At 43.8% G+C, this 13682-nt stretch overlaps 1 protein-coding gene and 1 long non-coding RNA gene across 4 annotated transcripts in view; one reads left to right on the top strand and one right to left on the bottom strand.

The window, feature by feature from the left end:
• GALNT7 (polypeptide N-acetylgalactosaminyltransferase 7) overlaps nt 1-13682 on the top strand; it is a 104699-nt gene that overhangs the window by 36812 nt on the left and 54205 nt on the right. The window lies entirely within an intron of this gene.
• Nucleotides 1-13682, bottom strand: part of LOC149870422 (uncharacterized) — a 42246-nt gene that overhangs the window by 13530 nt on the left and 15034 nt on the right. The window contains exon 2 of the long non-coding RNA XR_016440747.1: nt 10740-10824. This is a non-coding gene — a long non-coding RNA (uncharacterized LOC149870422). The remainder of the gene's footprint in view (nt 1-10739; nt 10825-13682) is intronic.

Here is a 13682-nt window from a genome sequence, read left to right as displayed (position 1 = left end):
TGTTTTTGCTGTCTGCAGGCAAAAGTTTACCACCACCGCACCCACCCCCTCCCTGTCCCTTAGGTATAATCATCTGTCTCCTCAAAGTGAAATAGTTGCTGCGTCTAAGTGGAACTTACATGGTTTCTAACATTCTTAAGAACAGTCCTGTGCAGCATGCTTGAGTCCCTGCATCTAATCTTGTAAGGCAAGGTTCTTTGGGTAGATGTGATATCTTTTGTTAGACTAACTAAATAGTTGGAAAAAAGTTCTTTGCAAGCTTTTGGGCACAAACACCCTTTTTCAGGCATTGGGAGACTCCGCTGTTTGTTCTGAGTTCTCCAAAGTAGAAAAGAAGCTAAAAATGTGATAAGAAATCTGTGAAAATGTGAGTGAGTGGAAGTTTGGAAGACAGTGGGTAGAGATAGGAGGGGAGGTAGGGAAGTGGCGGGGGAAATGTGTGAAAGGAATGCAGATTGTCAGCTTCAAGCAGGTACCTGGTGAATCAGATGTCAGGCAGGTTATAATGTGTCATAAATCCAAAGTCTATAATAAGTCCATGATTTTTTAGAATCCAGTAGATTTATGAGGTGAAGTTTGTAAGTTCATCTATGAAAGGTGTTTTGTAAGTTCCTTTGAGGATCAGAACTGAGAGACTGGAGAGGGAGAGAATGTCTTGTGAGAAGTGGGCACCCACAGGTAATTGGATTTTTTTGTCTTTGATGGATTTTCGGTGTGCATTGATTCTGATACGCAGTTGTTGTTTGGTTTCTCCTACATATTGTCTATCAGGGCATTTCATGTATTGGATGAGATGTATTATATTTCTGGAGGTGTAGGTGTAAGATCCAGGAATGGTGATGGTTCTGTTGTGGGGTGTAGTAATTGTGGGACAGGTGGAGATGTGTTCACAACATAGAACGTTTGCACCTTGATGGATAGTCAAGATAAGGAGCAACCAGAAAGAAGTACTGCTATTATCTTCAGGGAATTAGTAAGATACAATATAGACATTGCAGCTCTGAGTGAGACAAGACAACCATATGAGGGTAAGCTAAGGGAAGAGAATGGAGTCCATGCCTTCTTCCAGAAGAGGAAACTGTCCCAGGACAGACATGTCCACAGTATTGGCTTCACCATCAAGAATCAACTTGTCAGCCAACTTAGCTTTCTGTGGGCATTAACGAATGTCATATGACACTTCCTCTTAAGCTCAGCAACAGCCAGTATCCTGCCACTGTCAGCATGTATGCCCCAGTGCTTGATGCTGTCAAAGAACAGTTCTACTCCAACCGTGACCACATTCTAATACTTGCAAGGAGAACAAGATCACTCTTTGGGTTGGACATGATCTGGAACTCTGGAATGGTGGCATTGGGTAGAAAGGAGTAGGGAAAGCCAACTCCAGTGGCATCCTTCTCCTGTGCAAATGCATGGAACATGGTCTTGTCATCATGAACACCATCTTCAGACAGAGTGACAAATACAGCACATGGAGGCACCCTTACTCTAAGCACTGGCACCTCCTTGACTGTGTTTTTCTTAGAGCCCATGATCAAATGGATGTATGTATCACACGAGCCATGCAGGAAACCGATGACTGCTGGACAGATTACTATCTTGTCAGAACCATTATGAGGATCCATCTTGCTCTGAAACACTGAAAAAAACCAAAAGCAATGCAAAGGACTCATCATCAAATCTCTTCAAGACCCAAAGGTCTTTAAGGATCTTCAGCAGTGTCTCTATGGAAAGCTCTCTGCACTATCCACAAATGAAGGCAACATTGAGGAACTCTGGCAGGTGTTTAAAACCACCATTCAAATGGACATGTGCAGAGTCCATTGGGTATTCCACCCATCAACACCCAGACTAGTTCGATGAGAGTGACGGTGAGAACAAAGACTTCCTTAACTGGAAGAGAAGGGCTCTTTCTCTGTGGCAAGATGATACCTCCATTTTAGCAGAAGGAGGCTGAAGCCAGTATTACCAGCATTGAATCTGTGGGTGTTTCTACATGAGATGCTTCAAGCACAGTAAATTAATTCTAGTGTACATTAGTGTGGCAGGCAAAACCTGCACTAATGCACAGTAGAACTATTCTATTATGCACCAGCGTCCCTAAAATGCATGTTCCAGCACTACTGCACAGTGGTGCCAGTTACTTCATGTTTAGTTAGTATGTGTTATTACAGGTACTAAACTAAATGCACAGTAACCACTGCAGAGTAGACGTGCCCTGTGATCCTCAAGCACCAACTTCACTGGAACCAGATGTATCCGAATACCTGACTCTCTACTCCCAGCTTAGTAATGGCTTGAGATCTCATGGTGGCCAGAGGAAATGCTACAAGAACACATTAAAGTGGGGGTGGGCAAAATACAACTTGCGGGCTGGATCTGGCCCATGTGGCCATTCTATCCAGCCTGCAGATGTAAGCCCCAGTGTTGAGGGAGGAAGTGGGGCCAGGGCTGCCGCCTCAAACTGCCCTTTCCCCCCTCCCAGACTTATCTGCTGGGGGGGGAGGGGGAGATCTTTGGTTCCTTTTGAATTCCAAAAAATGATGTCTGACCTAAAAAGGTTGGAGACCACTGCTGTAGATGATGGATCTAGTGGTGTGCTTAGGATGAAAGTCAGCAATGTGAAGGCAGCTGTGTTAATCAGTTGGCTTCCAATATAACATAGTGGCAAAGCAGCCATTGCTAACCTTCACCATGGTTTCTAGGTAATGAATTTGCTGGGTGAAACTTTTCAGAGTTAGTTTGGTGGAGGAGTAGAAATCATTGGTCCTGGTGAAATTTCTCTTGATTCCTTTGCGTATTTCTATATAGGTTCATAGTTGGTAGGGTTGGAAGGGACCTGAGCAGATCATCAAGTCTGACCCCATGCCATGGCAGGAAAGAGTAACTGGGGTCAAACGACCCTGGCAAGGTGTTCATCCAGACTCTAGCCTTATATATAATGAAGGTGTCATTGATGTACCTTAGGTTGACTCAAGCTTCATAAATATGCTCTAATATCATGACTTTGTTAAGTATTAATTTAAGTCTTTATAATGGTCCAGCATTGGCATTTCCAGTTCTCCAAATGTATTGTGCAAAAAGTGTTTTGTCTTTAATTAATTCTGGTTTTTGATTTGTTAAATTGAAATGGAATATTTTCTTCTTCATCTGTACTTTTTTTTCCTTTTGAAGTTGTGAAAATGGTTGGGAACTGCACTTAAATATCTCTGAAAATCTGATCTATGATAACCAGATCCATCAGGTCACTAACTATAATTATGTCCTCTGTTTATTAAATCGTTTGTACTGAAATTTAAAAATTTGATTAAATATGCTGGATGTATACGTTTAAAGTAGAATGTTGTAACTAATTTAAAATAATGCTATTTTAGCATATTTAGCTGAATTGAATCTAATTTCCATCCAAATGCAGCCTGGCACAACTTTTGAAGTGAAAAATGAAATAAGAAAAATGAGTTATAATAATAAATAAGAAATGAGTTGTTCACCCTTTTCTAATATAATTTTATGTACATTAAGAATCTAAATTAAAGTATATCAAGTTATATAATTACATAAATAAATGTGTACAGATATAGTTTAGCATCCTGAGTAGGAAAAAGAAGCACAACATTTACTTAAAAGGCTGTATGTGGTTACAATTCAACCTCTTGTTAATGGTAATAGCAAGCAATGAGAATGGACCATTGTTAGAAAAATAACTTGAAAGTACAAATGCAGAGTAAGATTTCGATCAAAATTTCCTGTTTGTCGTATCAAAATTGGTGATTGAAGACCCTTGGATTTTATTCAATCCTCTCTGCTTCAGCAAGCAATATAGCTAGTTGCTGGAAGGAGGAATCATCCTATAGCTGCTGCAGGAACCACAATCTCCATTTTTCCAATGCAGTTGTTATCATCTAGCTCTTGTCTAGAAAAATGGGTCAGCACAGTTGGGGTCTTTTCCTCCCATCCTTTTTTCTCTGACAGTGACTTAAAATGTAAACACTGTCATAGGTTTAACAATAGCATCACTAGTGAGGTTAGAAAATATTTCCAAGGGCTGGGTTAACAGAGAGGGGAAACTCTTAGTTGAAACATGCTCATAGTACTGAATGCTCATGAACATGTGAGGCATTGGCATTGACTAGAGCTAGACATATTCTTAGCTTTGTGAGTTTGCACAGCTCTCATCTGCATTATGCAATCATTGAGGGTTGGTTCTGGTCCCTGAAAGCAAGTTTTGTTTCTTTATCCATGTTTTATACTTTCCCACTGATTTCTTCATCTCCCTGTCATACTTCATTATCTGTCTTCAGACATTTTTCACTTGGCAGACAAAGTTTTTGGTTAATTAAGTAACCACTACTTTTCAACAAGATGTACCGATTTATGCACAGTCCTTAAAAAGACAAGCTGTAGAACAAGCTTTCTTTTCATTAAAGCCTTTTCTCTGGGGTAAAGAACTCTCCATTGTCCAAATGACTCTCTACATTGGTGTGGATGTGAGTTTGAGGGGGGATCTTTTAAGATGAGTAGGAAATCAAATGGTACCAAGCACCTTCAATTATAATTTAAAAAACCCACCCTTTTCAATTATAATAAAAGTTCTAGGAATATTTTTATGCTTCAGTCATACACATGATCATAATAAAAATGATGTAAACTGATTCCCTTTAAGATTAGCAACTTAGAATGCAAATTTACATGGTTACACAAAATGGCTTGTCCTGTATTTTGATTACTATATTTACTCAAATCTAAGTTAACCCTGAATGGAAGACGACTCTCTTCAATAATTAGATTCTATATATGGGAAATTTATAAATTTGTTACAATCTTCCAGGTTTAGAATCTAATTATCAAAGGATTATTTTGAATTCACTCCTCTCCCCCTTCCCCTCCCCCCACTGCTGCAGCAGGGAAAGCTGTGGCTAGAGTGTTAGGTGGCTCCCCTGCACTGCCCCACGCATTTCTTCTCCTTACAGCCTTCCTGTCCCTCTTCTGCCATTGGTACCCACCCACCCAGCTCCCCACAGCATCTCCACCCCACCACTCTCCCTCTACCTTTATTACTAGAGGCTCTTCAGGCTCTGTTTTCTTTTGGGAGCACAGTAGGTGGAAGATCAGCCCCTGACAGCCATGCAGCAATGTTGGCACTGCTGATCTGCTGGGCAGGAGCCATGTAGCAGTGTTGGATTAGCTCTGTTGATAGCCTGGGCAGGGGACAAAGTTTTTTCTGTGCTCTGTGCCTGAGGGAATCCAGCCAGAGCTGAGCTGTGTCTGACAGTAAGAGGGAGGGCAAGGGGAAGACGGAGGCAGAAGCTGCAGAGGGCAAGCTTGGGGGAGAGGCTCATCTTCAATTCAAGTAAATGTGGCATTTTGATGTGGGATCCTTGCATCTACTAAACAGCTCTGTTTATTATATGATTATTAAGAAACCAAGGTTTTTGTTGGACTGGAGGATGACTTAATAAGTAGCAAAACCTGCTTGCAATTACTGCTATGGTCAGAAGATAAACTTCAGGCTTCCAGCTTTTCATGCTCTGGCTTTTTTGTATTAGTATAATTAGTTCAGAAAAAGCTGTGTGTTTGTTTGTTTTTTTTTAAGCCAGTATAAGCCCTAGTGTATATGCAGTTTTAAAAATATAAAGATAATTTATACCATTGCCAATTCCCCTTCTTGCATACCTGCAGAACTGCATCTGTATTGGAAGCAGGAGGGTATAATTAATTCTGCTATACCAATAGTCTATCTACTTAAACCAGTACCACTTCCTGAATGGGTAGGCATTTCTGCTGACTTTGTATTTGCTTCAACAGCAACAAATTTCTGTTTGGCCAAAGGCATTTACGAGCATAATGTTATGGAATTGTAGCATTTGAGTGCTTTTATTGTTAACAACAGAGGTTGACAGTGAAACTGCATTAGAAATTTTAGGAGTCCTGCAGTCCAGATTAAATTTAAACATATGAAAGACATTATTTTAAGCTGAATAAAACAAAAAAGAAAATGTGAAAGGATAAAGTTTGTCAGTGATTGATCTGCGGGGGGTGGGCCAGTGTTTTGCAGTTCTGGATGACCAAGTATATTCCTGACCAAAGACCAAATTGTAACTGGTATTTGTACAAATCACTTAGGGAAATACAAGTGAAAGATCTGGGGTTAACCCTCGCCAAAGCAATTGGAATTTGCTTAGTAAGGCAAACGAGTTAAGAGTGAAGTTTACAAAGGGTGGACTGTATTTTAACAGTTTGGATATTATAGCAAATCCAAAATATTCTAAGGAGAGAGACTTGACAGGGTGTGTCTACACAAGATACTTTACTGTGCTGTAGACTGTTCTACTCCCCAGTAAAGCATCACCGTGTACATGTGTGCACATTCACTGCACAGTAAATTAGTCTACTGTGCAGTTAGTTACTACCCATAAATTCAGGTAGTAAACTTACTGCGCCATAAACACTGCACAGAAGCACATGTGTAGAGGCTGGCTGAGAGCAAATTTGCTTCCAGTCGGCCTCAACGCTAGGGGGCCATGGGAGGGGGAACTCCATCATAGATTTCATAGATTTCATAGACATTAGGGCTGGAAGGGACCTCAGGAGATCATCGAGTCCAGCCCCCTGCCCAAAGGGCAGGAAGTCAGCTGGGGTCACAGGATCCCAGCAAGATAAGCATCCAATTTACTCTTGAAGGTGTTCAATGTAGGTGCTTGAACCACCTCCGCTGGCAGACTGTTCCAGACCTTGGGGGCTCGGACAGTAAAGAAATTCTTCCTTATGTCCAGCCTGAAACGGTCTTGCAGGAGTTTGTGACCGTTCGACCTCATCATACCTTGGGGCGCTCTGGTGAACAAACGTTCCCCCAGATCCTGGTGGTCACCCCTGATAAACTTATAGGTGGCCATCAGATCACCCCTGAGCCTACGCTTTTCCAGGCTAAAGAGTCCCATGGCTCTCAGCCTGTCATCGTAAGATCCGTTTTCCTGACCTCTGATCACGCGCGTGGCTCTCCTCTGGACTCTCTCAAGCTTCTCCACATCCTTTTTGAATTGTGGAGCCCAAAACTGGACGCAGTACTCCAGCTGCGGCCTCACCAAGGCCGAGTACAAGGGGAGAATGACGTCCCGGGATTTGCTTGAGAAGCATCTATGGATGCAAGCCAGCATTTTGGTTGCTTTACTAGCCGCAGCATCACATTACAGGCTCATGTTCATCTTGTGGTCAATGATGACCCCCAAGTCTCTTTCTTCTGTAGTGCTATCCAACGTAGCACTGCCGAGCCTATAAGGATGCTGCAGGTTTTTCCTCCCATGGTGGAGAACCTTGCATTTTTCGGTATTAAACACCATCAGGTTCTCGTCCACCCATTTGCTGAGCTTGTCCAGGTCAGCCTGGATCACCCACCTATCTTCTGGCGTGGATGCTTTGCCCCAAAGTTTGGTGTCATCGGCGAACTTGGCCAGTCCGCTTCTGACTCCAATGTCCACATCATTAATGAAGATGTTGAACAGGATGGGTCCCAGGACAGAGGCTTGAGGGACCCCACTGGTCACAGGGCACCACGATGAGTGACTGCCATCGATTACAACCCTTTGGGTCCGACCACGGAGCCAGTTTCCCAGCCAGCGGATCGTGGTGGAGCCAAGGCCACAACCGGCCAGTTTGGCCAAGAGGTAATCGTCGGATACCAGATCAAAGGCTTTTTTGAAGTCAAGATATATGACATCAATCTCTTCTCCCTTGTCCAGGTGATAGGTCACCTGGTCATAGAAGGAAATGAGATTGGTCAAACAAGACCTACCCGCAACAAACCCGTGCTTGCTATCCCTTAGGATGTTAGCCTGGGCCAGTCCATCAAGGATGGCCTCCTTAATAAACTTTTCTAAGATCTTCCCCAGGATAGAAGTCAGGCTAATGGGCCTGTAGTTAGCCGGATCCACTCTCCTCCCTTTCTTGAAGATCGGCACCACATTGGCCTTCTTCCAGTCTTCGGGCACTACACCAGAGTGCCAGGAGTTTTCAAAGATCCGTGCCAGGGGCTGGGCTATGACGCAGCATCAGTTCTGGCGCTACTCATCTCCGGGCTCCACCCAGGAGCTGGGAGCCAAGCAGCACTGCAACAGGGTAACTCTCTGTCCCCCTTTCCCCCCATTCCCATCCTGGCACTGAAATCCCAGAGCTGCCCTAGAAGCAGGACAGTTCCTGGCCAGATCAGGGTTGAAGCACTCCTGTACCAGGGTGCTCCTATTAGGAACTGATTTGCTCCCAACAGGGAGCACGTGTGGATGTATTTTATTGTGTAGTAACTCTTTATAGTATTAATTGCACATGTAGACGTAGATGTGTAGACATGTTGCCCAGAGAGACAGGTGGAGATCAAGTCAAGATACTTAAAATGCCACAGCACAGGAAATAGAACTTACAACCCAAGATACTTTCCAGCATTTGGAAAATGATGTAAGAACTGTTTTGGACCACATCATTTTGCAAGCAGAAGACTATAGTGAAGAGGATGATGAGCAGAACTATGTCACAGAAACTCTTCACAGAAGCTATTGACTGCAATGCAGTAGAAGATGAATGAGACTCAATCTAGAAGCAAATAAGACACCTGCTTTGGAGTGCCATTTTTGCGCTGTTCAGTATCTAAGCAATTATGCACATTTTTGCATAAAAAGAAGGTACTAAGTTGTACATACATGATATTTTGATCTGGACAAAACAGTTTTCATCTGGGAAAAATGGAAGAACATACCTTACCAGAGCTGCTGAGCTAAAGCTAAAAAAAAAAAGTCAATAACATGCGGTGGAAATAACATACATGGGAGACACCTTAATGTAGCAGTCACAGTAAGGCTGAAGCCATCACCTATGTGCGTCTCCTCCAGTACAAAAAGAAAGAGGTACAAATATTCTTCAAAATGGTGAATTATATAGGGAGATGTTGTGCCTAAACTAGGTAATTGAATTTACAGCCTGAGAATAGAAAGATTGCCAATGGATATAGGGTGCAAATCTTTTATATAAAACCTGAGAAACTGAAGGTAAAGTCTCCAGTCCTGAAGTATTTTCACATTAAATGGAAACTCAGCTGTCGATGGTTGCATCCCAGGAGAGGGGTGGCATGGTCCTCCTGCAGAAGTATGGCAAAAATCTAATGAATCCATGACGCATAGCATCATGAGGTGTAAGCAAAGTTGAATTGATTGGTATTCTGAAATGGGTGGTTTTGGCCTTAGCTCATGGTTCTTTAAAAAAAAAAAAATCATACCCCCATTTATAGGAGGCTAGCATGAGCTGAAAATAACCATAAAGCACTTCTTGTCGTTGCCCAAAGGGCAGTACCCTCCACCCTGAAAACAGGTTTTTTTTTAAAACTAAAAAATGTAGGATTTGGTATATAAAACTCAGAGATTTGATGTAGACATGAGTCCTAGAGCATTTGGGAAAAGTGCCATGAAGGAAAGCCCAGAGCCAATTCCATATATGTGAATTTGATGATTAAATAACAACAGTAATAATTAATAAAGCCCTGACCCTGTCTGGTTTTGTATCGGCTGTGGATTGTGACAACTGAGGATAGTAGCTTGCAGAAAATAATTAAGGTTATTAATGCAGGATTGCTGGTGCAGCATATTCTCAACCCTATTATTAAATTAAGGGGGAGCTCCTAGCACCAGCTAAGACTTATTTTAAGAAACTAGAATGTTTGGTCTAAAAGTGTTACCAAAAAACCTGCTAACAAGGATGTGTGAAGGTTTTATAGGAACTGAAAAAAGACACGTGACCCTCGACTCATGTTGTGTTTAAAACACAGTTAATGAGTTAATAGTAAATGCTACCAGTAAGGACTTAAAGAGTAACCAGTCGCACACGTAACTCAACTTAAAGCATTATATTGTAGTAAATGAGCCGCAGTGGGCTCCCCCTGTATCAGCAAGTAAAATGTGATTGGGATCTACTCCCCAGTCCCAGAATGGTGCATCCTCCCATACATATCTGTCAAGACTCCAAAAGAAAGACTGGACACATCTACCCATCTCAAATGAATAGTAACTTTGGGGAAGCTGGTAAGACCGTCACATGCCAAAAATACAGGCCAAGTAGTAGGGAAAGACACGGGAACAATTAGCCCTAATGGGCAAAATAGGGACAATTTGTTTACATTGGCTGGACTTAACCTTATATTTGTCCTAAATTAGTGTTCTCACTTCCCTGACAGAGAGCCTTTTTAGAATACAGTACAGCTAAACAAGTATTCTGCAAATCTATTTTTGATAGCTGTATTCTACCTGACATAATAGTATAAACAATGGGGGTCAGTTTAGCTGGCATGCTCTTAAGCAATTCGTAGTGAAGTACACAGAGTTTAGACATGTAGCTGCTAGTATTCTTAATCTCTAATCCAGGGAATTGGTAGAAAACTTTGTCAAAATAATAAATCCGCAGCAGAGTAAAGCTACTTGGTTAGACTTTAATCTATATTTATTATTGTTTTATTACAGAATGGCTTTAATGAACCATGGGTCATCACCTGCTGTCATTTTTATTTAATTTAGAAACTGATGCCTAAATCCCTGGGGATTTTTACATACAGAGAGAGGCAGATCAGGCAAAATAAAAGGTGCAGCAGGATTTGAGGTCCAGAAAGTTGCTACCACTTTCTACAGATGACAGTTTCCTATGGATGAAAATAAGGGTTGTAAAAAGCAGTGGTAGTCCGTTCTGTATATGAAAATAGATGTACTTACTGAGAAGTATGTGACATCTTCAGGTAGCAGAGGCAAAGAAAAGGTGCTGAATTATGGTTCTTGCCCAAGATCATCTTACTGGTATCTGTCACAACAGGTTAAGAGAGAACTAATGAACTTACAGAGCAGCTCAGAATCTGTTGAACAATTGTCATGTATTGGTTTGATTGTATATATTGTATTAATAATGATGATTATTTGGTTTAGCTGGGAAGGAAGAATATTGGAACTTATGCAGGCTTCACATGAGTCTGTGCTGGAACTTATTGCTGTGTATAAGGCAGGGGAGGTAATTTTAAGCAGTGCTGATCAGTTGGAGTTTAGACACTGAATAAAATACAGCTCTTGTCAATCTCTTTGGGTGTCTATACATGTGCTGGGGAGAGGGGCTTTAATTAGAACGGCTCTGAGAACTGCTCTAATTAAAGCACCTGCAGCGGCATGTGTATCCAGCGTCCACCATTCAAAATGACAGCAGGGGCACTTTAACTAAAGCTTGTTGACTGTTTGATGAGCTTTAGTTAAAGCGCCTATACCACCATTTTGGAACACAAGGACGACACATACATGTGATGTGGAGGCTGGTAGAGCATGCTAATTAGCGTGCTCTAGCAGACTCAAGTAATCGCTAATCAGCATGCATTGGAGGAGACCTCCATTACATGGATAGGTGCCCTTTAGAACTGAGCGAGTCCTGAACAAAACACCCCTGTCAGTTTTATTGGAAAAACATTTCTGTTTTGTAACATCACCTCCTTTTAATAGATGACTACTTTCAAAATGTGTTACTTGTTTCTGATGGATTTTGGGAGAATGCATTCAATCCTGAAGAGCTTAAACTCTTAAAATTGGAATCAGATGGTTGCTACCATTCCCAGTACTGGTTCACATCAGCGAGTATTAGAGGTCCTTGATTTATAAAGTATTGATTGATTAGGTGTGGACAGATCAGAGTTACTTTCTATATTGTAAAAACAGGATTTAACCATACTTGAAAACCAAGGAGTGGTTTGATATGATAAAGTGGGAGCAGGAGGGGCATGCATGCAAGAAATAAATGGAAGAGGAGGAAAACTCTCATGGTGTTGCCAGTGGAACAATTTCATTATAGGTCTCTATGTCCTTGTGTAAATATGGGTCCCCCTTAGGAAATGAGAAGAAACATTTGAGAAAGTACAAAGCAAACCAGGTAAAAATGCTGCAGAACCATGGTTACTTAGAAAGCTGTTCAAGGGTTAGGCTTTTCCAGATACTGTGAGGGTTGAGAGAGCCATCTTACCCCAGCCTTAAAGCCAGCATGCCAAGATAGGTTGAAGTTCTTCACGTAGTGCAGCTAGGATGTAAAACAGGAGCGGGTAATTATTTTGGGCAGAGGGCCATTTAACCAGTTTTGGCAAGTTGTCGAGGGCCGTGTGGGTAGCCCTGCCCCTTGACGGGTGCCCCGCCACGTGGTCACCATCTTGGGACCAGTGTCCCAATGTCTTGGGACCAATGTCTCGGGGCCAGCACAGGTGGGGCCCAGAGTCAGGTGCAGGTTGGCAGGAGTCTGTGGAGCTGGGCTGGGCTGGGCTGCACCAGCAGGCAGAAGGGGGAGCTGGCCCAGCTCTATACAGCCCCTGCCGTCCGGGACTCTGTGCTCCTGCCGCCCAGTTCTGGGCCCCGCTGGCACTGGCCTCGGGACACCAGTGTGCACCCGCTCATTCCCAGTGCCCCTGAGCCTGGGGGTACAGGCTGGGGGCAGCGTGCAGCCCCGACCCCCTGCTCCCTAGCAGGGAATGAGCTGGTGCTGAGCATGGGGGAAAAACGGCCCCTCCCCCACCCTGTGGCTGGCACTCCCAGTATGGGGCTGTGCTGAGCTGGTACAGGTGGGCTGCAAGTGGCTGTAGTGTGGGGCGCTGGCCATGGGGCAAGCAAGGGGCTGCTTTTCCCCACGTTCAGCACCAGCTTATAACCCGTCCCTGCAGCCAGCCTGGGCCCCACACCAGCTCTGGGCTCACCTGTTGGGGCTGCACTGTGGCAGCAGCAGCTGCAGCCCCCCCACTTGCTGTGCTGGGTGGTGTTCGCCACCGCTGCCTCTGGGCTGTCCAGCTCATGAGCTCTGGGCAGGCAGCACCAGCAAACACTTCCCAGCACGGCAAGCAGGGGGCCGCTGCGGCCACTGCACAGCCCCAGTGGGCAAGCCCGGAGCTGGTGCAAGGCCCAGGCTGGCTGCGGGGGTGGGTTACAAGCTGCTGCTGAGTGTGGGGAAAAGTGGCCCCTCACCCACCCGTGTCCGGCACCCCGCACTGCAGCTGCTCGCAGCCCACATGGGGCTGCCTGTGCCTGCTCAAGCTGCAGCAAGGAGTGCCAGCCATGGAGCAGGGGAGGGGGCACTCTTCCCCGGGATGCTTTTCCCTGGGCTCCTTCCCTGCCCATGGTCCTCCTCCCTTACCTGAGGTTCTGGCATCAGTACAGCCACATGGTCCCAGGCCAGAAGCCCCTGCTGGGCCTTCCAACTGGGGGGGGTGGGGCTGGATGGGCCCTGCTGTTGTGGGAGCCTGCCAGGCTTCCCCTGGGTCCTACTGCCCCTGATTCCTGTCATTTTTTACAGGAACCAAAGACCAATAAATATTAATTTTCTAAATTTTTAAGGGGTCCCGCAGGCTGGATAGAATGGCCTTGTGGGCCGCATTTGAACCGCGAGCCGTATTTTGCCCACCCTGATGTAAAATTAGGTCTAGAGTAAAACTGTCCTTGCAGTAGGCTGCCTGAAGTACTTGTGCATCAGTTATGTTCCAAATTTGTGTTATTTGTTTGAAATGCCAGAAACAAAAGACTATTATATGTGTAGATCTATAACTTGACTTACATGCTGTTCTACGAAATGCACTGCAGATAGTCACAATGATTCTACCATCTTTCATGCCTTCTAAATTAAGCTGTTCGAAATTGTGAAGGAAGAGA

Source organism: Crocodylus siamensis, chromosome 2 (assembly GCF_052110815.1).
Source record: "Crocodylus siamensis isolate JL-2025a chromosome 2, ASM5211081v1, whole genome shotgun sequence".
NCBI lineage: Eukaryota > Metazoa > Chordata > Crocodylia > Crocodylidae > Crocodylus > Crocodylus siamensis.
The sequence above is the reverse complement of the archived record's forward strand: the minus strand, read 5'-3'. Positions and strand labels throughout refer to the sequence as shown.